General features: G+C 36.2%; 1 protein-coding gene across 2 annotated transcripts in view; it reads right to left on the bottom strand.

Annotated features, from left to right (window-relative positions):
• The window catches only part of CARPA (Carbonic anhydrase-related protein A), a 304,577-nt gene that overhangs the window by 132,349 nt on the left and 146,438 nt on the right, over positions 1–25,790 (bottom strand). The gene's annotated exons all lie outside the window — the stretch shown is intronic.

The raw sequence follows: 25,790 nt of genomic DNA, 5'->3' as shown, positions 1-25,790 counted from the left end.
ATTGTATTGTCTTGCATTGTATTGTATTGAATTGCATTGTATTGTATTGTATTGTATTGTATTGTATTTTATTGTATTTTACTACATTGTATTGTATTGCGTTGTATTGCATTGTGCTGTATTGTATTGTATTGTATAATTTTCCTCAGAACAATATTTGCTCCTCACCAATTATTGTATTGTATTGTATTGTATTGTACTGCATTGTATTATATTGTATTACATTGTATTATATTGTATTGTATTGTACTGCATTGTATTATATTATATTGTACAATTTTCCTCGCTACAATATGTTGCTCCTCACCAATTATTGTATTGTATTGTATTATATTGTATTGTATTGTACTGCATTGTATTGCATTCTATAATAGTTCTCACAACAATATTTTCCTCCTCCCCAATTATCACCCTAAAGCTCCACAAACAAATACCATCGCGCTCTAAATCCCTCCTCAATTTTCAACAAAACCCTACAGAATCTTCCATTTCATCCAAATTTACAAAACGCATATTCTGCAATTTCAAAATGTTCACAACGAAAGTAAACACCATCGATTTTACAAATAAAATGGTACTATACTCCAATAACGTAGCTAAGTGCAATAAAAGGTTTCATCACAAAATATAATAAAAAATTGTTGAACGTACTTTACAATATTTCAATAACGTGTCTATGGATAATAAAAGCGTTGTCATATCACGTTACCAACGTTTCTGTTGTTTTAATTCAACAACACCGTGTTTCTCATGGCACACCGTAAACACAATCTCGTTCCATTAACAATGTAGCAGTTTCTTGGCCAGAATATCCCTGGGAACTTGCAGGGAAACTTTAAAGCTGCATCACGAAACGGTGAACATTGATCGATCGAAGCTGCTGGCAGCCGCAGATGATCGATCAATCGATTACAAGGTAATTCAGATTTGAAATTCTGAAAGCGTTCAGCTGAAAAGCGATCTGATAAAATCGAATCGGGAAATTTCAATTGCTATAATTTCATTTTATATGGAGATATTTTTGTTGGGGCACGTGGAGAATTTAAGAGGGATTAGATTAAGTTTAATTGGGTTTGTGGAAAAAATGGGTTTACAAATTTTTTGGAAATTTACAATCACAAATTTGGTGATTTTCAAATTTCACTAATAAGAGATTTCGTAGTTTACAAATTTTCCATTTTCCAATTTTCCCAATTTTCAATTTTTGCAATTTTCAATTTTTCCAATTTCCGATTTTCCCAATTTCCGATTTTTCCTATTTCCAATTTTTCCCATTTCCAATTTTCCCAATTTCCAATTTTTCCTATTTCCAATTTTCCCAATTTTCCCAATTTTCCCAATTTCCAATTTTTCCAATTTCCAATTTTTCCAATTTCCAATTTTTCCTATTTCCCATTTTTCCAATTTCCAATTTTTCCAATTTCCAATTTTTCCAATTTCCAATTTTTCCAATTTCCAATTTTTCCAATTTCCAATTTCCAATTTCCAATTTTTCCAATTTCCAATTTTTCCAATTTCCAATTTTTCCAATTTCCAATTTTTCCAATTTCCAATTTTTCCAATTTCCAATTTTTCCAATTTCCAATTTTTCCAATTTCCAATTTTTCCAATTTCCAATTTTTCCAATTTCCAATTTTTCCAATTTCCAATTTTTCCAATTTCCAATTTTTCCAATTTCCAATTTTTCCAATTTCCAATTTTTCCCATTTCCAATTTTCCCAATTTCCAATTTTTCCTATTTCCAATTTTCCCAATTTTCCCAATTTTCCCAATTTTCCCAATTTCCAATTTTTCCAATTTCCAATTTTTCCTATTTCCCATTTTTCCAATTTCCAATTTTTCCAATTTCCAATTTTTCCAATTTCCAATTTTTCCAATTTCCACATTTCCCAATTCCCAAATTGTCCAATTCCCACATTGTTCAATTTCCATATTGTCCAGCTCCCAAATTGTCCGATACCAACATTGTCCAAATCCCACATTGTCCAATTCCCACATTGCCCAATTCCCACATTGTCCAATGCCCACATTGTCCAATTCTCACATTGTCCAATTCCCACATTGTCCACTTCCCAAATTGTCCTAATTCCCAAATTGTCCAATTCCCACATTGTCCAATCCTCAAATTGTCCACTTCCCAAATTGCCCTGTCCCCAAATTGTCCCAAATTTCCTACCCTCCTCACTTTCCATAAAAATACATAAAATATACCACTTTAAAATCTCACAATTTTTAATACCTACCTCAAATTTTTTCCAATTTTCATATCTCCAAACGAACATTTCCAGAATCAGAATAAAGTACCAAAAGAATCAAAATAACCGCCCAAAATAAATTTTCATACACTTAAAAATAAAATATTCTAAAATTTTTCGGAAAAATGTGAAATAACGTCTGGTGTAAAAGTGGCGGAAAAAAGGACCACCCGGAGGTACTCGACTCAACATCCTCGTAATTGAATTTTCATTTGAACGAACGCTTTATCTGTCGCATTACCGCTTCTCTTTCCATATTCATTGCCTTTTGCACCTCGAAATAGCCAGTAGAACACGGTATCGAGTGGCTGTTCGTTTTTCGCATGCAAATCTTTCTGTGGTTATGCTTCCGTTCAAATATAACTTTTCGTATTATGTAAAACTTTCGGTCTGTTCATATTTTATTGTTATGTTCTGGAAAACAGGAGTGCTACTTTCGGATTTGCTGATATTCGTGGAAGCTTGGGGCTGTTTAAATATTTCCAACTTGCAGATATTTTGGAAGTCGTAATTTAGCGTCTTCGTATTTGGCGCCGTTAGTGTACTGCGCGCAACCCGTTAGTTGACGCGGTGGTTCAGCTGATACAATAAAAATTGTACTTATAGATTATATTTTCTTAGCAAGTAGTTTTAGTTCATTTTCAAAAATAGTTTCATATATTAAGACACTCACATATGTTCATTAAATCTATCAGTACAATTATAGTGATGTTAAATTGTAGCTTTTAAGTAACTTTGTAAATAACGATTGAGTGATGTACACTACCATAAGTATCCGGACACTTGGTTTCGTTACATAAAACATAGTTGAACTTTGTACGAAAGGTATTTAGGGTTATCATATCATTCGTAATAATTATTATTATCTTTTCTGAGGTGTCATAACGTAATAGAATTAATTTTTAAGTACAAATTATACAATGAAAGTGTGAAAGTAAAATTCATGTCTAGAAGTACAAAGTCCAAATTTGTGAATCTAATGAAACGCTTTCGATTCTAAAAAAAATTTTCATTTCTACCGTGTTTCATTTCTATGGTGCAGAACGTATTCAGAGGGTTCTTCGATATGTTTCAAGTGTTTGTAAACTGTTGGTAGATGTTTAGGTTCCCTCAATGGAGATAAGAATGGAGGTAACGCTGCGCACTCGACAGTTTCGGTTTAGTTCGTCTGTAGCTTCTTTTCCATCGAGATACGAGTTCCAAACGAGAATTATCAATCGAAAAACGTTCCAGTATTCTGACCTTCGCAGAAAAAAAATCGATTTTAGTTACTGTTGCAGATACTTGAATAACTTTCGTGCAACGCGAATGCATATTTCGCTTGTGTCCGGATACTTATGGACGGTAGTGTAACACGTATGTGCTCATATGTAACTATAGTTCAAAAGAAATTTTGTTCAACCTCTAAAAATGTAGCATATGGTATAAAAAAATTGTCTGAAAAATTAAATTGAAGTCAGCTTAAATTTAACCTTTTAGTGAAAGGTTTGAGTCACACTAGATCAAAGAACAAATCAACACTATTATTTATGTTAATTTTCCCCATGTTGTAATAAAATGCGATTCGAGTGCAAGGATTCTAAATATAATTTTGTAGTGATATTTTTAGACTGCAATAAAAATGTTTCATGTACAGCAGTATAATAGTATAGTAGTGTAATGAACACTTGAAATTATTCTACGAATTTCAAAATTTCGCGCCATTTCCGAGTGTGCTCACAGGTGTCCATCTTCAAAGAGATAATTATATCATTTCTCGTGGCAATGGACGTTAAATTTTTCATCAAACTATACATTTAAAAATTCAATACATTTAAAGTTGTCTTTCTTATAACTTTATCAATACCTCCATCCATCTCCCTCTCCGTTTCTCAGTCTTGTGGTTCCTCGCCTGCGATCGTCAGAGGCCAGGCTCTGTCTGACCAAAGCACGAGCCATTCCACTTCCGAGGGTGACCCATATTCGATTATCTGGATGCATGCCATCCAGTCTCCGTACGGCAAACTAATTGCCTCAAATTGGAAAACTTTCCAGGCCTGCCCTGATCTCTGCCCTCTGCTCTCTCCTCTCTATTGTCAATCTCCTCTAACCGTGTCCCTCCTATCTCCACCTTCCACGACGCTTGTTTCGTGCCTCTTACTGTTAATCCACCTTGCAGCAGCTAGTTTTAACGATTAATTTACTGGATTTTGGTAAATAATTGTTTACAAATTTTGCATTTATTTTTATGGAAATTGGGACTGTAGGTTCAAGTGATGAATTGGAGGGATGAGGTAGGATGGAGAATTTGATTTTGATGGCTGATGTCGGGGTGATATTATTACGGTGGTAGTATATGGCTTTTGGAAATTTTAGAATTGAAATGAAAATTTGGGGAATATTTCCCCAAATATTCGAATATTTGGACCATTTGGAAAATTTGGACAATTTGGAAAATTTGGACAATTTGGACAATTTGGACAATTTGGACAATTTGGACAATTTGGACAATTTGGACAATTTGGACAGTTTGGACAATTTGGAAAATTTGGACGATTTGGACAATTTAGACAATTTGGAAAATTTGGAAAATTTGGACAATTTGGAAAATTTATAAAATATGAACAATTTGGAAAATTTGGATAATTAGGAAAATTTGGACAATTTGGACAATTTGGACAATTTAGACAATTTGGAAAATTTGGATAATTAGGAAAATTTGGATAATTAGGAAAATTTGGACAATTTGGACAATTTGGACGATTTGGACAATTTAGACAATTTGGAAAATTTGGAAAATTTGGACAATTTGGAACATTTGGTCAATTTCGAAAATTTGGACAATTTGGACAATTTAGACAATTTGGAAAATTTGGTCAATTTCGAAAATTTGGACAATTTGGACAATTTAGACAATTTGGAAAATTTGGAAAATTTGGACAATTTGGACAATTTGGACGATTTGGACAATTTGGAAAATTTGGACAATTTCGAAAATTTATAAAATATGGACAATTTGGAAAATTTGGATAATTAGGAAAATTTGGACAATTTGGGCAATTTGGACAATTTGGACAATTTAGACAATTTGGAAAATTTGGACAATTGGGAAAATTTGGACAATTTAGGCAATTTGGACAATGTGGGAATTGAACAACGTGGGAATTGGACAATGTGGGAAACGGACAATTTAGGAATAGGACAATTTGGGAACTGGACAATGTACGAATTAGACAATATGGGAACAGTGCAATTTGGGAATTGGACAATGTGAGAATTAGACCACTTGGGAATTGGATAATTTGGGAATTGAACAATGTGGGAATTGCACAATGTGGGGATTGGACAATATGGGAACAGGGCAATTTGGAAATTGGACAATGTGGGAATTGGGAAATGTGAGAATTAGGAACTGTGGAAATTAGGAAAATTGGAAATTGGAAAAATTGAGAATAGAGAATGGGGAAAAATGGGAATTGGGAAATTAGGGAGTTGGGAAATTGGGAAAATTGAGAACTGGGGAAAGTGGGAATGGGGGCAACGTAGAATTGGAGAAGTTGGGAATTGGGAAATTGGGAAAATTGGGAATTGGCAAATTGGGTATTAGGAAATTGGGAAAATGGGAAATTGAGATTTGGGAAAATTGGGAATTGGGAAATTGAGATTGCGGAAAATTGGGAAATGGGAAAATTAGGAATTGGGAAAATTGAAAATGGGAAAATTAGGGAATTGGGAAAATTGGAAATTGGGGAAATTGAGAATGGGGAAAATTGGGAAATGGGAAAATTGGAAACTAGGAAAATTGGAAATTGGGAAAATAGGAAATTGGGAAAATTGGAAATTGGGGAAATTGAGAATGGGGAAAATTGGGAAATGGGAAAATTGGAAACTAGGAAAATTGGAAATTGGGAATATTGGAAATTGGGAAAATTAAGAATTGGGAAAATTGGAAATTGGGAAAATTGGAAATCGGGAAAATTGGAAATCGGGAAAATTGGAAATCGGGAAAATAGGAAATAGGGAAAATTGGAAATTAGTATCAGTATGGAAAAGTATAAAGTTTAGAAACCCTAACACGTTATTTAATAATACAAAACTTTTTGAAGTAATAACATAACATCAACCCCATCAGTACATTCTAACCAATACCTCCCCTCAAAATTGAAAACAACCGACTCTATCCAAACCTTCCCACCAATAAATCCATTTTCCCCTAAGCTAAATCCTCTTAACCCCCATTTTATTAAAAACCATCAGCCCTATCGTAGTCCGCGAAGGTGCGAAAACGTAACGATATCTGTCTGGCAAGTTACCAACGTTAATCCGGTCATAATTTCGCCATTAAAGTTAACAACGTCTCCCGGTCGCCGCCAGTTACGTTTCCTCTCCCGATGGAGCGGTCGTTCGAGCGTAGACATTTCGGTTTACCATAATTATAGCATCGCGTCTGGGCGACGATCCTCCACGCGGAAATTATTAATTCCCCCTGACCTCGATCTCTCTGTCGCCGGACGTTTATTTCGCCGGGATTTACAGGGTGGATGGAGCCACGGGTTACATCCTCTGTTGCCCGGAGCGAGCGATTAACCCGCTTTCAGGGAGCTCGTTCGAGAAGTGGCTTTTAAGTATATTTACGTTTCCTTTCGATGCGCTTGATTCACCGTAAACTCGACAGAGATTGGAGAGCTTGCAGCTAACAGACTGCAGCTCCTCGGGTTCCACCTTTTTCTACCGAATATTACGGGATACGAGCGAGGGAAAATATTTTAGGCCGTTCTGTGATGTTGAGGGGTTGCGAGGAAATAGCGAACGGTAGTTCTTAAGTTGACGTGGGTGGAGTATCGGTGCTTCGATGGAAACGTTACAGGTGAATTTTCTTCGATTTTTGGACGCGGGATGTTTGAGGGAGAAGGCGGAGATGTGTGGAATATGTAATTTTTTTAGGGGTTTGGAAGTTGGGAGTTCTGGAGAAATAGGGAATGGGAATTAGAGAAATGGGGAAGGAGAATGAGGGAAATCAGGGAAATTTGGGAATACCAGGAAATTTGGGAAATTTGGGAAACCTGGGAAATTAGGGAAATTTAGGAAATTTGGCAAATTAGAGAAATTTGAGAAATTTGAGAAATGTGGGAAATTTAGGAATCCAGAGAAATTTGGAAAATTTAGAAAAATTGAGAGATGTAGAAAATATCAGAAACGTGGGAAATTAAGGAAATTGAAGAAAATTGGGAAATTTGGGAAACCTGAAAAATTTGGGAAATTTAGGAACCCAGAAAAATTTGGGAAATGTAGAAAATTTAAGAAACTTGGGAAATTAAGGAAATTGAAGAAAATTGGTAAATTTAGGAAACCTGGAAATTTTGCGAAATGTAGGAAATATGGGAAATTTATGAATCCAGAGAAATTTGGGAAATTTAGAAAATTTGGGAAATATAGGAAATTTAGGAACCCAGAGAAATTTGGGAAATGTAGAAAATTTAAGAAACTTGGGAAATTAATGAAATTGTAGAAAATTGGGAAATTTAGGAAACCTGAAAAATTTGCGAAATTTGCGAAATATGGGATATACAGGAAATTTAGGAATCCAAGGAAATTTGGGAAATTTGGGAAATTTGGAAAATTTGGAGAATTTGGGATATGTAGGAAATTCAGATAATATAGGAAACCTGGAAAATTTGAGAAATTTGGGAAATCTATGTAATTTAAGAAACTTGGGGAATTTAGGGAACCAGGAAAATTTGGGAAATTTATCAAATTTAAAGACATTGGGAAATTTAGGGAGTTCGGGTGATTTAAAAATTGGGTAATTGGGATTTGGGAATTGGGGAAATAAAGAATTGAGAAAGTCGGGAATTAGGAAATGCGCTAATTTACGAGTTAGAAAAGTGGGAAATTTGGAAATTGGAAAATTGGGAAATTAGGGAAGTGGAAAATTAAAAAATTGGGGAACTGGCAAATTTAGAAATTGGTAAATTGGGAAACTGGAAAATTGAAAAATTAGGAAACTGAAAAATTGAAAAATTGGGAAATTGGGAAATTGGAAAATTGGTAAATTGAAAAATTGGGAAATTTGAAAATTGGTAAATTGAAAAATTGGGAAATTTGAAAATTGGTAAATTGAAAAATTGAAAAATTGAATAATTGAAAAATCGGAAAATTGAAAAATTGAAAAATTGAAAAATTGAAAAATTGAAAAATTGAAAGATTGAAAAATTGAAATATTGAAAAATTGAAAAATTGGAAAATTGAAAAATTGGGAAATTGGTAAATTGATAAATTGAGAAATTGGAAAATGGAAAAATAATCATACATACATACGTACACATATCTCCGCATCCACATAAAAGCCCCTCAAACTCCCCATAGAAGAACATCAATTATCGACACAAAATCGCATTCTCCCCGATCGAAACCCGATTCCCCGCATACTTCGTACGGATTCCACGAACTTCGCGCAACAAATACATCACCGACAACGAGCACCGAAAGTTTCGTACTCGGTGCAACGAACGGTGTAAGGGTTCGTTTTCATAAATCCCTGCCATTTAGTGGCCCTTCAAGCCTCCCCACGTAAATGATCACCCGCATTATCGAAATGCTGCGAACATGTCGGTGATTTTCTGCTGGAAATCGGCCGTATATCAGCCGGCCAATTAATATCACGAGAGCGTTTCGTGCGCCGCGGACCTCTGACATCTGCCCCCGTAGACAGATACGGTTAACCATACGCTTGTTTGATATCCCCCTTGATAAAAGAAGAAAGCCAGAACCGATAGTATCTACACCGTTATTTGCCCAGTCTTATCTGGCGAAACGGAGCTCTGTAATTTTCGTACGGGGATCGATATTACGTTTAATCGGTAGCTCTCCTTTGTATCGCGTAATATTTGCTTAAATTATCGAACACGATTTCGTTCTCGCTTGTCTGTGATTGGACGGGAGATTTTATTTTATTCGCTGGGAATTCGGAACTTGTGGGACGTTCGATTGGTAGCGATCGTGTGGGGAATGTGACGTATCTGGAGATATATGGATATTTTATTGAGGAAGTTTGGGTTTTTGAGATTTTGGGAGAGGGATGCTTTTGAGATTAGGGGAATTTTGGCTTTTTGAGACTTTTGGAGGTAATGGGGACGCTTTTTTGAGGATTCTTGGGGGTTATTGAAGATTTCATCGATGGGGAATGTATTTGGAATTTGGGAGGTTTTGGGTTAATGGATTATTTAGGGGATGATACTTTCTTAATTGGTTTTTTACGGTTTCGGGAATAGGGAAATAGGGATTTGGGAAAATTGAGAATTGGGAAATTTGAGATATTGGAAGATTGGTAATTAGGAAATTGGAAATTTGTAAAATTGAATATTGGGAAAATTGGGAATTGGGAAAAATGGGAAATGGGAATATTGAGAATTGGGAAAATTGGGAATTGGGAATTGGGAAATTTGGTATCAGGAAATTGGAAAAATTAGGAATTGGGGAAATTGGGAACTGGGAAAATTAGGGAATTGGGAAATTAGGAAATTGAGATTTGGGAAATTAGGGATTTGGGAAAATTGGGAATTGGGAAATTTGAGATATTGGAAGATTGGTAATTGGGAAATTTGAGATATTGGAAGATTGGTAATTGGGAAATTGGAAATTAGGAAAATTGGAAATTGGGAAAATTGGGAATTGGGAAATTGAGATTTGGAAAAATTGGGAATTGGGAAAAATGGAAATTGGGAAAATTAGGAATTGGGAAAAATTAGGAATTGGAAAAATTGGGAATTGGGAAAATCAGGGATTTGGGAAAATTGAAAATTGGGAAATTTGAGATATTGGAAGATTGGTAATTGGGAAATTGGAAATTGGGAAAATTGGGAATTGGGAAATTGAGATTTGGAAAAATTAGGAATTGGGAAAATTGGGAATTGGGAAAAATGGAAATTGGGAAAATTAGGAATTGGGAAAATTAGGAATAGGAAAAATTAGAAATTGGGAAAATCAGGGATTTGGGAAAATTGAGAATTGGGAAATTTGAGATATTGGAAAATTGGTAATTGGGAAATTGGAAATTAGGAAAATTGGAAATTGGGAAAATTAGGAATTGGAAAAATTGGGAATTGGGAAAATTGGGATTTGGGAAAATTGGGAATTGAGAAAATTGGGAATTGGGAAAATTGGGAATTGGGAAATTGGGAAATTGGGAATTGGGGAAATTGGGAAATTGGGGAAATTGAGAACTGGGAAAAGTGGGAATTGAGGTAATTTAGAATTGGAGAAATTGGGAAATTGAAAATTATAGAAAATGCGAATTGAAAAATTTGATACTTGAAAAGTGGGAAATTAACAAATTTGGAAAACGTCTTCAATAACGTTGCCACCCAATTCACTCAATTTACTCAAGTCACCCTACAATTTACCTAAAATCCTCTGTTAGTAACTTAACACACTTTCACATATTTCTTATTGAACCACAAAATTTGCAACGCTTCATCTCCAAAAATTATCGCCATTCAGCTAGCAACAATTTCAAAAACTACTAAATAACCACTAAATTCTTGCTACCAAAACACCCCCTCACAAAATAACCCCTTCTTCCACCAAAAACCTTCAACCCTTCAAAACCCTCCCTACAATTAATCCCCCCAATTAATCGTCCGAATTTCAACTATTTTTTATTGCATCCCTTACATAATATATTCCCTCGAAAGGCGATTGAGTACATTAAGTCCCATTGAAGGGTGCATTTAAATATTTCCCGTGGTCCCTTTGTGCCCGGCCTCCATCCACAGTTATTCATTTCCCCGGCGAGTTAGTCGGACGAGCTGTCTGTCGGTTGTTTAATTATGATAGCGGGTTCTCAGGGTTGAATCAAGCAGCGGCTAAAAGAGAAGAGGGGGTTGACTCTCCTTTCATCCTCCCTCCGTTTCGCCCGGTTTAATATGATTTCCCTTTCCGCGCGTTTTTCACGTTTCACTTAAGCGAATACCTTCTGAATGCCGTCGCTGACCCGTCCCACCACTTAACCAACTTGCCCGCTTTTTTTCGTTGCCCCCGGGCGCCCCGCGGCCCCCGGCCCGGCGGTAAAAACGTAATCAAAAGAAAGGGTCGGAAATTTTTGGAACGTCCGCGGTCGAAATCGACGCGACGCGAAGGAAAGTAGCAGCTGCGAAAAAATGAAAATAATTCCGAGGGTGAATGGCGTTCGTACATTACCCTCGTAACGGCACGAGGGGGTGGGATTTCTTAATCCGGATACGTGCGGACTGAGAATTAAGTTTAAGGCTCGAAGGATTAATCCGACGGAGCCCGCTATTAATTAGGATGTGCCTGATTGCGCAGATGTTTTTGAGTTAGGGGAATTGGTTTGTTTTTGGATTTGGAATTTTTGGGGAATTTAGTAGATTTTGATTTTGGGGTTTTTTTTAGAAGATAGGGGGATTCTGGGTTTTGAAATTTGTGATATTTATTTTCTTGAAAGAATTAGGTTTCAAGTTTACAAGGTATCAAGTTCCCTAGGTATCAAGTTACCAAGATATCAAGGCACCAAGATATCAAATTACCAAGATATCAAGTTACCAAGATATCAAGTTACGAATGTACCAAGTAATCAAGATATTAAGCTGCCAAGATATCAAGTTATGAGGATATTAAATTACCAAGATATCAAGTTACCAAGATATTAAATCACCAAGATATGAAGTTACCAAGATATCAAGTTACCAAGATATCAAGTCACCAAGATATCAAGTTACCAAGATATCACGTTACCAAGATATCAAGTTTCCAAGATATCAAGTTACCAAGATATCAACCTACCAAGATATCAAATCACCAAGATATCAAATTACCAACATATCAAGTTACCAAGATATTAAGTTTCCAAAGCATCAAGTTTCCAAGTTATCAAATTTACGTGGTATCAAATTTCGGAAATATCAGATTTCTAACTTATCAAGCTTCCAAGTTATCAAGTCTGCAGGCCTCTTAGGAGTATTCATTTTACCTCCCATAATCTTGTAAAGAACTCAATAAAACAGTTCCAAAAATGTATTCCTTGATTCAAAGATCAATTACACTGACTTCTGCAATAAATCGAGAGGAGGTTCAATCAGGATCAGCCAAACAATAACCCAAAACACAGCCACCTTTCAAACGCATCCTAACTCCTATAATCTTACAATAATCTTAATAAAAGAATTCCAAAAATGTGCCCCTCAATTCCTAAGATCAAGAATCCTGCAATAAATCGAGAGGAGGTTCATCAACGAAACAATAACCCAAAACATAGCCACCTTTCAAACGCATCCTAATTCCTATAATCTTACAATAATCCTAATAAAAGAATTCCAAAAATGCACTCCTCTATTCCTCAGATCAAGAATCCTGACTTCTGCAATAAATCGAGAGGAGGTTCAATTAGGATCAATGAAACAATAACCCAACACACACCCACCCCTTAAACTCATCCTAACTCCTATAATCTTACAATAATCTTAATAAAAGAATTCCAAAAATGCACTCCTCTATTCCTAAGATCAAGAATCCTGACTTCTGCAATATATCGAGAGGAGGCCCAATCAGGATCAACGAAACAATAACCCAAAACACAGCTACCTCTCAAACGCATCCCAACTCCTACAATCTTATAAAAAACCTAATAAACAATTCCAAAAATGTGCCACTCAATTTCTAAGATCAAGAATCCTGACTTCTGCAATAAATCAAGAGGAGGTTATTAGAATCAACGAAACAGTAACCCAACACACACCCATCCCTCAAACACATCCCAACTCCTACAATCTTATAAAAAACCTAATAAAACAATTCCAAAAATGTGCCCCTCAATTTCTAAGATCAAGAATCCTGCAATAAATCGAGAGGAGGTTCAATTAGAATCAACGAAACAATAACCCAAAACACACCCACCTCTCAAACACATCCCAACTCCTACAATCTTATAAAAAAACCTAACAAAACAATTCCAAAAATGTGCCCCTCAATTCCTAAGATCAAGAATCCTGCAATAAATCGAGAGGGGCTCCAATTAGGATCAGGCAAACAATAACCCAAAGCAGGCACCCCACAAACGCATCGTAACTCCCATAATCATATAAAAGACCCAATAAAACAGTTCGAAATCTGTACCCTTCCAAGATCAAATATCGCGAATCCTGCAATAAATCGAGAGAAGGTCCAGTGAGGGGTAGCGAGGTCGAAAAATTGGGGTTGCAATATTCGCGGATCGATGGCTCGTTTCGAGGGTTGTAAAGGGTAGTCGGGGGATGTGCGTTCGTAGACGGTGCAGAACGCGTAGCTAAGTTCACGAGGTCAAATAAGGAGACGGGAAAAAAGGGTGAAGGTGATAGGAGGTTAGAGAGGGTGCGGAAGAGTTGCTGTATGCGGGTTGAATTGTAAACCAGCCGGAACTTTCTACCTTCTTTTCTGGTCGTTGCCCGGGGAATGGACGAAACGGGGCGGAAAGGGGGATGGTTTCCTTCTTTAAATTACATTTGACCACTCGTTTGGACACCCTCGCCCTTTCCCGCCCTTTCTCTTTCGTATACCGACGGAAGGGGGTGTTCGTTTGCCGCCACCCTCTCGAGCGGGATAGTTTTACCCCGGTACAGTTGACGCGAAAAGTGTTCGTTCAAATGTTTATTTATGGGGGTGCTTTGTATGAATTGGGAAATTAACTCCTTAACCTACAAGTTTATTGGTGCGTTAGAGTTATTATAGAGTTAAATGGAGAATGTGGAAGTGTTATGTATATTTTGGAATGTGTAAAATTATCAAATTGATGAATTATCGAGTTACCGAGTTATTGAGTTAGCAGTTTAACATTTAATAAGGTATTGTATTATCAAAGTAGTGGGTTATGAAATTACCAAGTAATCAATTCACCTATTCATCAATCAATTAGTCAACCATTTCACAAGTTTATCACTGTATTAATCTATCAAGTTATAAATATACTACGTTATCAAGCAACCAACTTAGCAATTCACCTATTCATCAATCAATTAGTCAACCATTTCACAAGTTTATCACTGTATTAATCTATCAAGTTATCAATCTACTACGTTATCAAACAACCAACTTAGCAATTCATCAAGTCATCAATCTACCATGTTACTAAGCTACCAGGCTATCAAGCTAATCGATTATCAAGTTACGAATTCAACAACTTACCAATTTACCAATCTACAAAGTTACAAATCTACCAAGTAATTGATCTCCCAACCTACCAATTTTCTAAATTACCAATCTAACAAGTTATCACTATTTTATCAATCCACCATGTTATCAAGTTACCAAGTTATCGATTCAACAAGTAATCTATCTCCAAAGTTATCAATCTATCAGGCTATTACGGTACCGAGCTACCAATCTACTGAGCCACGAATGTACCAAGATACCAAGCTATCAAGGTACCAAGGAACCAAGCTACCAATCTTCTAAGCTACGAAGGTCCCAAATTATCAAGATACGAAACTTTCAAGCTATCAAGTTATCAAGGTACCAAACTACCAAGCTATGAACGTACCAAGCTGCCCAACTACCAAGCTACCAATCTGTCAAGATACCATGTCACCAAGCTATCAAGGTACGAAGAAACCAAGCTAACAAGCTACCAATCTACTAAGCGACAAAGGCACGAAGCTACTAAGCTAATAAGATGGGAAGGTATCAAGCTACCAAGCTACCAAGGCACCAAGCTACCAAGCTACCATTCTACTAAGCGACAAAGGTACCAAGCTACCAAGCTATCAATGTACCAAGCTACCAAGCTACTAAGATGGGAAGGTATCAAGCTACCAAACTATCTAGGCACCAAGCTACCAAGCTATCAAGGCACCAAGCTACCAAGCTACCATTCTACTAAGCGACAAAGGTACCAAGCTACCAAGCTATCAATGTACCAAGCTACCAAGCTACTAAGATAGGAAGGTTTCAAGCTACCAAGCTGCCCAACTACCAAGCTACCAAGCTGTCAAGGTACCAAGTTACCAAGTTACCAAGCTATCAAGGTACCGAGAAACCAAGCTACCAAGCTACCAAGCTATCAATGTACCAAGCTACCAAGCTATCAATGTACCAAGCTACCAAGCTACTAAGATAGGAAGGTTTCAAGCTACCAAGCTGCCCAACTACCAAGCTACCAAGCTGTCAAGGTACCAAGTTACCAAGTTACCAAGCTATCAAGGTACCAAGAAACCAAGCTACGAAGCTATCAATGTACCAAGCTACCAAGCTACTAAAATAGGAAGCTATCAAGCTATCAAGCTACCAAGCTATCCAACCACCAAGCTAACAAGGTACCAAGTTACCAAGCTACCAAGCTATCAAGCTACAAAGCTAACTAGCTACCAAACAATCAAGTTACCAATTTACTAACGCATCAAATTTTTAAATCACTAAATTCTCAAAATACCAAACTACGAAATTTCCAAATGTCCAAATCCTGAAATCTTGAAATTTGCATAATATATATTATCATATGATAACAATAGATGAACATATCATCTCTGTGCGCGTATCTTACTGTAACTTCAATCTCGAGGATTAACATCCCTCGGACATACCGAATCGATCATTCCCCTTGATGTTATTCCGCAGAAAAAATTTTCGGCTATTTCTCAAGGGTTCGCGAAATAGCGTCTGCATTCATACCGGACCTAAAAATATTCGCTCCACGACACAGATAGCCGACATTTCCAATTTGAAAGTTCGCAATTCACGGGCGCGGAGTTCTTAAAGTTCTTCCCGAACTTGTCGCTTAGAATAAAACGCTTTTACACTCGGTGAAAAATTCACGAGCAACCGTGTCTAAATTCACGCGAGCCCTTAAGGACATTCCCTCAATATTAAATAATAGAATTTGTAAATTCGAACTCGATGCAGAAGTTCACGTGTGCTCGTCAAATATTCAGCCGGGCGACCTGTCTAAATTTGGCGGGAAAATTGTCGGAAATACTTGCAGGCCATCGATGATGGAATTTTCAATTTTATATTCGTCTCATCAAACATGAAACTGCTTTCGAACCGATGTAGCTTTTGAATTCACCCAGTCATTTCCCATTTTGCTATTAATAATTTATTGCAGAACTATTTTTATGCGATACGGAACGTATGGAAAGAAATATTTGTTAATTTATTAGAAAAGAATATGAATTAAAATTGGTGTCATATAATTTCACAACCCCGCTGTAATTTCAGCAACTAAAATTTTTCCAGAAAAAATTGCTTTTTATTCTATGAATCTATCAATCTATCAATCTATCAGTATATCAATCTGTCCATCTGTCAATCTATCAATCTATCAATCTATCAGTATATCAATCTGTCCATCTGTCAATCTATCAATCTATCAATCTATCAGTATATCAATCTGTCCATCTGTCCATCTGTCAATCTATCAATCTAGTAAACTATCAGTATGTCAATCTGTCCATCTGTCAATCTATCAATCCATCAATTCATAAATCTATAAGTCCATCAATCCATAAATCTATAAATCCATCAATCCATCAATCCATCAATCTATCAATCCATCAATTCATAAATGTATAAGTTCATCAATCCATAAATCTATAAATCCATCAATCCATCAATCCATCAATCCATCAATCCATCAATCCATCAATCCATCAATCCATCAATCCATCAATCCATCAATCCATCAATCCATCAATCCATCAATCCATCAATCCATCAATCCATAAATCTATGAATCCATCAATCCATCGATTCATCAATCCATCAATCCATCAATCCATCAATCCATCAATCCATCAATCCATCAATCCATCAATCCATCAATCCATCAATCCATCAATCCATCAATCCATCAATCCATCAATCCATCAATCCATCAATCCATAAATCTATGAATCCATCAATCCATCGATTCATCAATCCATCAATCCATCAATCCATCAATCCATCAATCCATCAATCCATCAATCCATCAATCCATCAATCCACCAATCCATAAATCCATCCATCCACCAATCTATCAATCCATCAATCCACCAATCCATCAATCCATCACTCCACCAATTCATCAATCCACCAATCCATCAATCCACCAATCCATCAATTCATCAATCCATCAATCCACCAATCCACCAATCTATCAATCCATCAATCCATCAATCCATCACTCCACCAATTCATCAATCCACCAATCCATCAATCCACCAATCCATCAATTCATCAATCCATCAATTCATCAATCCATCAATCCACCAATCCATCAATCCATCAATCCATCAATCCACCAATCCATCAATCCATCAATCCACCAATCCATCAATCCATCAATCCACCAATCCACCAATCCACCAATCCATCAATCCACTAATCCATCAATCCACCAATCCATCAATCTATTTATTAAAAAAGAATATAAATAAAAATTGGTGTCATATAATTTCACAACCCCACCGTAACCTCAGCAACAAAAATTTTTCCAGAAAAAATTGCTTTTTATTCATCGTCCTCAAAATGAGCCAAAAACAATAAATATTCGTCGAGCGGTGCGTAAACGAACGCGTGGGATCAAAAAACGAGCAGGACGCGGACTTTAACGGATGGCTAGCGGGGCGACAATGAGAGCAATTAATAATGATTTCACCGGCAAAGTGTTGCATTTTATCGCGGTTGTTTAGCGTCGCGTTGTAAAAAGCCGCGAACAGTATCTGAAAGGTGGATCAAAATAAATTTCCGTCTGGCGAGATCAATGAATTTCCCCGGCGGTAAATTCGCGAATTGAACCGCAACAGCGGCAGCACGCGACTGCATAAATTAACCGGGGAACGCGTCGAACCTGTTAACTAGCGATTCGATTCAACTCGGTTCGTGTTTGTTGCATCGCGTGACTTTTCCGTATTTTAAGGGCCGCGAAATCGCTGGGAGTAGCACCGTTGCCGACTGTTTCATCAATACCATCAATGATAATCGCCGTATCGGTCGGACAGTAATTACAGAGAAGGTTGATTACCCGACGAAGAAACTTTCGATAAAGTATTCGTGAAAAGTGGAGATTTCATTTTATGGGTTTGGTTGTTGGGAGATGTGTATTTTACTGAAAGATGGATGAAGTGCTATATTATCGAGTTATCGGGACGAGAAATTATTTATTTATGAGGATTCAATGTTTTTAATTTGTTATGTGGTTAAGTTATGAAGACAATAAGTTGTCAAGATGTCAAGTTATGAATGTACCAAGTTATCAAGATGTTAAGCTGCCAAGATATCAAGTTATCAAGATGTTAAGCTGCCAAGATATCAAGTTATGAAGATATTAAATTACTAAGATATCAAGTTACCAAGATATTAAACTACCAAAACATCAAGTTATGAAGATATTAAATTACTAAGATATCAAGTTACCAAGATATTAAACTACCAAGACATCAAGTTACCAAGATATCAAGTTACGAGGATATTAAATTACTAAGACATCAAGTTACCAATTTATCAAGTTACCAAGATATCAAGTTACCAAGACATCAAGTTACCAAGATATCAAGTTACGAGGATATTAAATTACCAAGATATCAAATTACCAAGATATTAAATTACTAAGATATCAAGTTACTAAGATATCAAGTTACCAAGATATCAAGTCACCAAGATATCAAGTTATGAGGATATTAAATTACTAAGATATCAAGTTACCAAGATATTAAATTACCAAAATATCAAGTTACTAAGATATCAAGTTACTAAGATATCAAGTTACCAAGATATCAAGTCACCAAGATATCAAGTTATGAGGATATTAAATTACTAAGATATCAAGTTACCAAGATATTAAATTACCAAAATATCAAGTTACTAAGATATCAAGTTACCAATTTATCAAGTTACCAAGATATCAAGTCACCAAGATATCAAGTTATGAGGATATTAAATTACTAAGATATCAAGTTACCAAGATATTAAATTACCAAAATATCAAGTTACTAAGATATCAAGTTACCAATTTATCAAGTTACCAAGATATCAAGTTACCAAGACATCAAGTTACCAAGATATCAAGTTACCAAGACATCAAGTTACCAAGATATCAAGTTACGAGGATATTAAATTACCAAGATATCAAATTACCAAGATATCAAGTTACTAACTCATCAAATTACCCAGATATCAAGGTATCATACTGTAAAGTTATCAAGTTGCATATTTATCAAGTTATCAAATTACCAAGTTACCAAGTTACCAAGTCGTGAAGTTATCAATTTAAAAATTTCCCAATTTCACAAATTTTCAACTTCCTAGTTTCCCAATATTACAGTGTCCCAATTTTCCAATTTCCTAATTTTCCTATATCCCAATTTCCCAATATACCAATTTCTCAATTTCCCAGTTTCACAAATTTCCAATTTTCCAACTTCCTAGTTTCCCAATATTTCAGTTTCCCAATTTCCAATTTCACAATTTTCAAACTTCCTAATTTCCCAATATTCCAGTTTCCCAATTTTCCATTTTCCATTTTCCTAATTTCCCAATTTCCCAATTTTCAGCTTCCTAGTTTCCCAATATTCCAGTGTCCCAATTTTCCAATTTCCTAATTTTCCTATATCCCAATTTCCCAATATACCAATTTCTCAATTTCCCAGTTTCACAAATTTCCAATTTTCCAACTTCCTAGTTTCCCAATATTTCAGTTTCCCAATTTCCAATTTCACAATTTTCAAACATCCTAGTCTCCCAATATTCCAGTTTCCCAATTCCCTAATTTCCCAGTTTCACAATTTCCCAATTTTCCAACGTCCTAGTTTCCCAAATTTTCCATATTCCAATTTTTCAGTTTTAAATTTAAATTCTGAAATAGCAAGTTCTAACCCTCTTTACAAGCTCTCCATAATTCACCCCCATCTCTCCATTCGCCCCATCATTAATACCTACCTACTAAAAGCAAAACAAATCCACCCTTATAATAATCACCCCCCACCCCAACTCTCACAATTCCCAAAATTTTCAAACTCCCAACTACAAAGCCTTGCAAAGCTCCAAAACACCAAGTGTCAAAACGTTCCATAAACTCCACAATTCAGCCCAGATCCCATTCACCCCGTCTTTAATACCCGCCTACTAAGACCGTCGAAACAAATCCACCCCCGTAATAATTCTCTCCCTCCGTTCATAAAACAATACACACGAGTCCTACATTCATATCGCCTCGGAAAAAAGGAGCACATCGATTCGGTGTCCTTAAAAAAGAAACCCCTTAATCCCAGAACAACCCCCTAGTCAGCCGGTGAATTTACAGCGTTCGCGGCGTCTCGTTTCGGAATCCTCATCTTGAGAGGCGCCGTTGGTGTAAACGTTTCCAGCGGAACCATGTGGAAAATGGGTGGCGGAGGGCGCGGAGGGAGGGCGAGAATGTTAGGGGGTGAAGGTGCCGGATAAAAGGTCTGAGCCGGGTTTACTCCGCGTCATCAGCGTAATTGTATGCGAGGGAATAAACAAAACTATAAAGCTCGCGGTTCGGATTACTTTTCCGCAACTTTCCTCGCCCCTCGTTGACCAACAACCCCTATTTCATCCCCGGGGCTGTTCGCCGCTCTTGTTCTGCTCGTTCGGAAACTCGGGGGTGCGGAATTCCGGTGAATATTTGGTGATTTTGAAGTTCCGGTATCCGAGATATTTCGAGGGTTTGAGAAATTTTATTATGATAGAAAGTTTCGAGCTTACGATTGTGGAATCTTGAAATTTATATTATAATTTGATTGTTTGGTGATTTCGTGTGTGATGAGCTGATAGTTTTGGAATTTATTGGTTAGTTGGGAAATTCGAAATTTGAGGATTTGATGATTTGGGGTCTTGGTAAATTAATAATTTGTGAAACTGGGAAATTGGGAAATTGGGATATTGGAAAATTAGGAAATTGGAAAATTGGGATACTGGAATATTGGGAAATTAGGAAGTTGGAAAATTGGGAAGTTAGGAAATTGGAAAACTAGGAAGTTGGAAAATTGGGAAATTGGATTATAGGGAAAATAGGAAGTTGGAAAATTGAATTATTGGGAAACTAGGAAGTTGGAAAATTGGATTTTTGGGAAACTAGGAAGTTGGAAAATTGGAAATTTACGAAATTGGGAAATTAGAAAATTAGGAAATTGGAATATTGGGAAATTGGAAAATTGGGACACTGGAATATTGGGAAATTAGGAAGTTGGGAAATTGGGAAATTAGGAAATTGGAAAACTAGGAAGTTGGAAAATTGGGAAATTGGATTATAGGGAAAATAGGAAGTTGGAAAATTGAATTATTGGGAAACTAGGAAGTTGGAAAATTGGACTTTTGGGAAACTAGGAAGTTGGAAAATTGGAAATTTACGAAATTGGGAAATTAGAATATTGGGAAATTGGAAAATTAGGAAATTGGAAAATTGGGGTACTGGAATATTGGGAAATTAGGAAGTTGGAAAATTGGATTTTTGGGAAATTAGGAAGTTGGGAAATTGGAAATTTGTGAAATTGAGAAATTAAAAAATTAGAAAATTAGAAAATGGGAAAATTAGAAAATTAGAAAATTAGGAAATTGGAATATTGGGAAATTGGAGAATTAGGAAATTGGGAAATTGGGAAATTGGGAAATTGGACGACTGGAAATTCGTGAAATTGGGAAATTGGTATTTTGGGAAATTGGAAAAATGGAATGTCGGAAAATTGAAAAATTGGAATACTGGAATATTCAAAAGTTGAAAAATTGAAAAATTGTAAACCATATAATTTGTAGACTTGAAAATTCCTAGATTTAATAACGAAAACTACGGTATCTCGCTACATTTCTCATAGAAGAGCACCTCTATAAAACTTCAAAATTTTCGACCATTTCCCATGCATTGCAACGTATCGATTATACGAGTACGCGCGCAAGTAACAAGATTATTGGATACGTATTAGGAATACAGGGGAAGTTAACCTGTAAAGTAAACTGAAGTGCATCAGCGGAACGTATGCATTTTTGAAAACAACGAGAAATCCGAGAAACGAGAATCCGATAGAAGAATTCTCAGTGTCGTATTCACCAAGAGAATTTCAAATTCCCGCTTCAAGGGGCTTAACCGGCAGATATTTAGGTCAACGATTTCGAAGGGTTTTAGAAGCTGCATAAAACAGATGCAAATGACGTCAGGCTCAGAGAAGATTAACGAATAAGACAGAGGAAAATTGCATTTTGCGATTAAAATTAAAAGGTAATTACTTTTTGACGAGGCGCGGCAACCCGTCGGCGAATCAATATTGCCAGCTGCCGATTCTAAGGAACAAATATTAATAATACATACTGAAAGACCGGTAATTTTTAATGAAAGTTGCTGACAATGAAACGAAAGATTCAAATTAATTTTAATTCTGTTCCTTTCATTTCTATTTACCGTCGTTTAAATTAAAAATGTATAGCGTGTCAACGAGATGATTAATTAAAATAAACTTTTAAAAATTTATTTCTTCTTTGCAATAATTTTAATTCGAAATTTGAGGTTCGACCTTGAAGCGTGACCTTCCTGAAGCAATTTCCGAAGTCCCGAAATGTCACAAAGGTTCTATGCCGAATTTCCGCAAGAAATCGATGACACAGTTGCATAAACTGGCCTAATTAAAATGCAGCCGTTCAGAAGACGCCAAGAAGCGATCGCAAGTCGGGAACAACGGTAATTAGCAAAAGGTGTCAAGTAATCGATCGGGCCCGTGGCATTAATTAATCACGTTAAGCGATCGTACCCGGTGGCGGTAATTCGGTCAACAATGGTAATTTGTTATTAACAGGCGGCGAGCCGGGACAAAGAGGAAGTTCTTGTCGCTGGAAACCGACTATATTTCCCTTTGGTATCGCACTTGACCGCCAAGTGATTCGTTTCTTGCTGAAAATCTTCGATCGCCTTCGAACGTTTCTCGTATTAGATGAAGGTCTTAAAATAGGCTGATCAGATGCAAATTTCTGTGGAATACCTGCACAGGTTTCCCTACTAGGTGTCGATATCTAATAGTAACACAAGAACTCGCTGAACTACAAGTTAAAATTGACTAAAACTGTCTTATACGGTACTATAGCCAGAGATCACATGCAGGTTTCTATAGACCATGTATGCTACTTGTACAGGTATATGTAACAGTAACACAAGGAGTACACAGGACTAAAACTTGAATCACAAGTTACAACTGACTAAAGCTGTCTTAGAATACAGTACCAGAGATCACATCCAAGTTTCTATCGACACAATAATACGTTTCCTTGTACAGGTATCTAGCAGTAACACAAGTTCCATCGAGTATTTTTATTCGCACCCGCCAGAACCCTTCATCTAAGAGTCCTTTATTCGCAGTTTCTATTCGAGGTGTCGCAAGGTTTACTCGCTCGGTCACTTTTCGGGGACCGGTCCCTCGGATTTCCATTTCCAGAATTTGTGTATACAATGGAAATCGGGAACCGTTTCCCTCGGCCTTGTTCGTCAAAATTCTGCGCCCTCCGAGCCTCCATCTTGCGGAATAAGCGAGCGAGCAGATGGACGCGAAATGGACGGTTCGCTTTGGAACATCGGATACGTAGAGGTTGCTCGCTTCGAAACGGACACGCAGTCGTTTGGAACGTCGTTAAAAATAAGTGGAAAGGTGTTGTATTGTTCGAGTCCACTAAATATTAGGACTTCGTACGAAGTTCCCGGAGTCGTTTAATCAAAAAAATATTGCTGACGGATATAAAATCGCCGATCGACGTTTTAACGTTCAAATTTCCCGGGTTTCGTCGGCAAACATGGCGTCGCATTTTCTGTGGCCGGTCACGTGCTTCGCGTGCTGTTAGGTTAAACATGGCGGAGGATGGTTGGATGCTAATTTTTTAGAAAAGAATTGCAGTTTATTTAGGATTACGATGCTTTGGGTTTCTAGTTAATTAATTTGCAAGCTTTTGATGATTTTGTACAGCTGGTTGAAACTGACAAAAGCTAGTTAAAGCTGGTTAAAACTGACCAAAAGCTAGTCGAAGCAGGTTCAAGCTGGTTTTAACTAGTTAGAACTAGAAAAAACTGGTTGTAACTGATTAAAACTGGTACAAACTGGTTCTAACTGGTTAAATCTACCAAAAACTGGTTGTAACTGATTAAAACTGCTACAAACTGGTTATAGCTGTTCAAAACTACAAAAAAACTGGTTATAACTATTTAAAATTGAACTGATTCATTAATCACTCAGATTAAAGTATAAATAATTATTAAAAACTTGATTACTGAAATATTCTTAGATATTGCCATAAAATTAATAATTAAAGTTATAACTAATTTAGATATTGTCAAAAGATATTATCAATGATAAACATTGCGAAAACCTTGATAATTAAAATTAAAGTTTATTCATTTTAAAAATAAAAATGTTTATATATTTGCAAAAGTAAAAAAGCTTGTCTTAATATATTTAGAAGTTGTTTATAATTGAGGTGGAATTTTATCGCAGTTCATTGTATCGAGAACATTTGAAGATTACGAGGAACGTTGAACGCTAATTTTTTAGAAAAGAATTGTAGTTTATTTAGGATTATGATGCTTTGGGTTTCTAGTTAATTAATTTGCAAGCTTCTGATGATTTTGTACAGCTGGTTAAAACTGCCAAACTTAGTAAAGCTAGTTAAAACTGACGAAAAACTGGTTGCAGCTGAGTAAAACCGCTACAAACTGGTTCTAATTGGTTAAGACTACCAAAAACTGGTTGTAGCTGATTAAAACCGCCACGAGCTGGTTCTAACTGCCATAAGCTAGTTCCAACTACCAAAATCTAGTTAAAACTGTCAAAATCCGGTAAAATCTATTAAAGTGACAAAATAGTGAAAACCTCTCGATCGAACGTAAACAAAAACGAAGCATAATAAACACCAGATGCGATTCTTCGATGCCGTTGCTTCCGGCTGCTGAGATAGTCACCGAACTATGCCAGAAATAATGTGGCAAATTGGAAAATACGCGAGGACGTTATTGGTGATCCGGGCGAGTATTTCGGATAGTATTCTCGATGTTATAACTTGGTGTGTTTGGAATACCGCTTCGTCCAGGAATTTCAATTCATTTTCTGTAATATTACTGAAATTGCCAAGTTTCCGACATATCGGTGTGTCTTTGAAACAATTCGGAAACAAGAAGGGTGACTTAGATACTGTTATTACATGCGGTTTATCGATATTCGTGAACAGGGTGATTGCTGCAATAACACGGGAGGTTCGGATTATTTATAATGCTGGAAATTGACAACACGGATTTGTATTTGAATTACTATTCACCCTGTTTTTAATACTCCACTACTAAAAGCAAAACAAATTTCAATTTTTATAATTTTCTCAAGTTTCCCAATTCTCCAATTTTTCAATTTTCCCAATTTTCTCCAGTTTCCCAATTCTCCCATTTTCTCAATTTTCCTGATTTTCCAATTTTCCAATTTTCCCAATTTTCCAATTTTCCAATTTTTCAATTTTCCAATTTTCCAATTTTTCAATTTTCCCAATTTTCTCAAGTTTCCAATTTTTCAATTTTTCAATTTTTCAATATTACAATATTACAATTTTCCAATTTTT

The sequence above is a fragment of the Megachile rotundata genome, chromosome 11, assembly GCF_050947335.1.
Source record: "Megachile rotundata isolate GNS110a chromosome 11, iyMegRotu1, whole genome shotgun sequence".
Lineage (NCBI taxonomy): Eukaryota > Metazoa > Arthropoda > Insecta > Hymenoptera > Megachilidae > Megachile > Megachile rotundata.
Note: the sequence above shows the minus strand (reverse complement) of the source record. Positions and strands in the feature narration are given on the sequence as shown.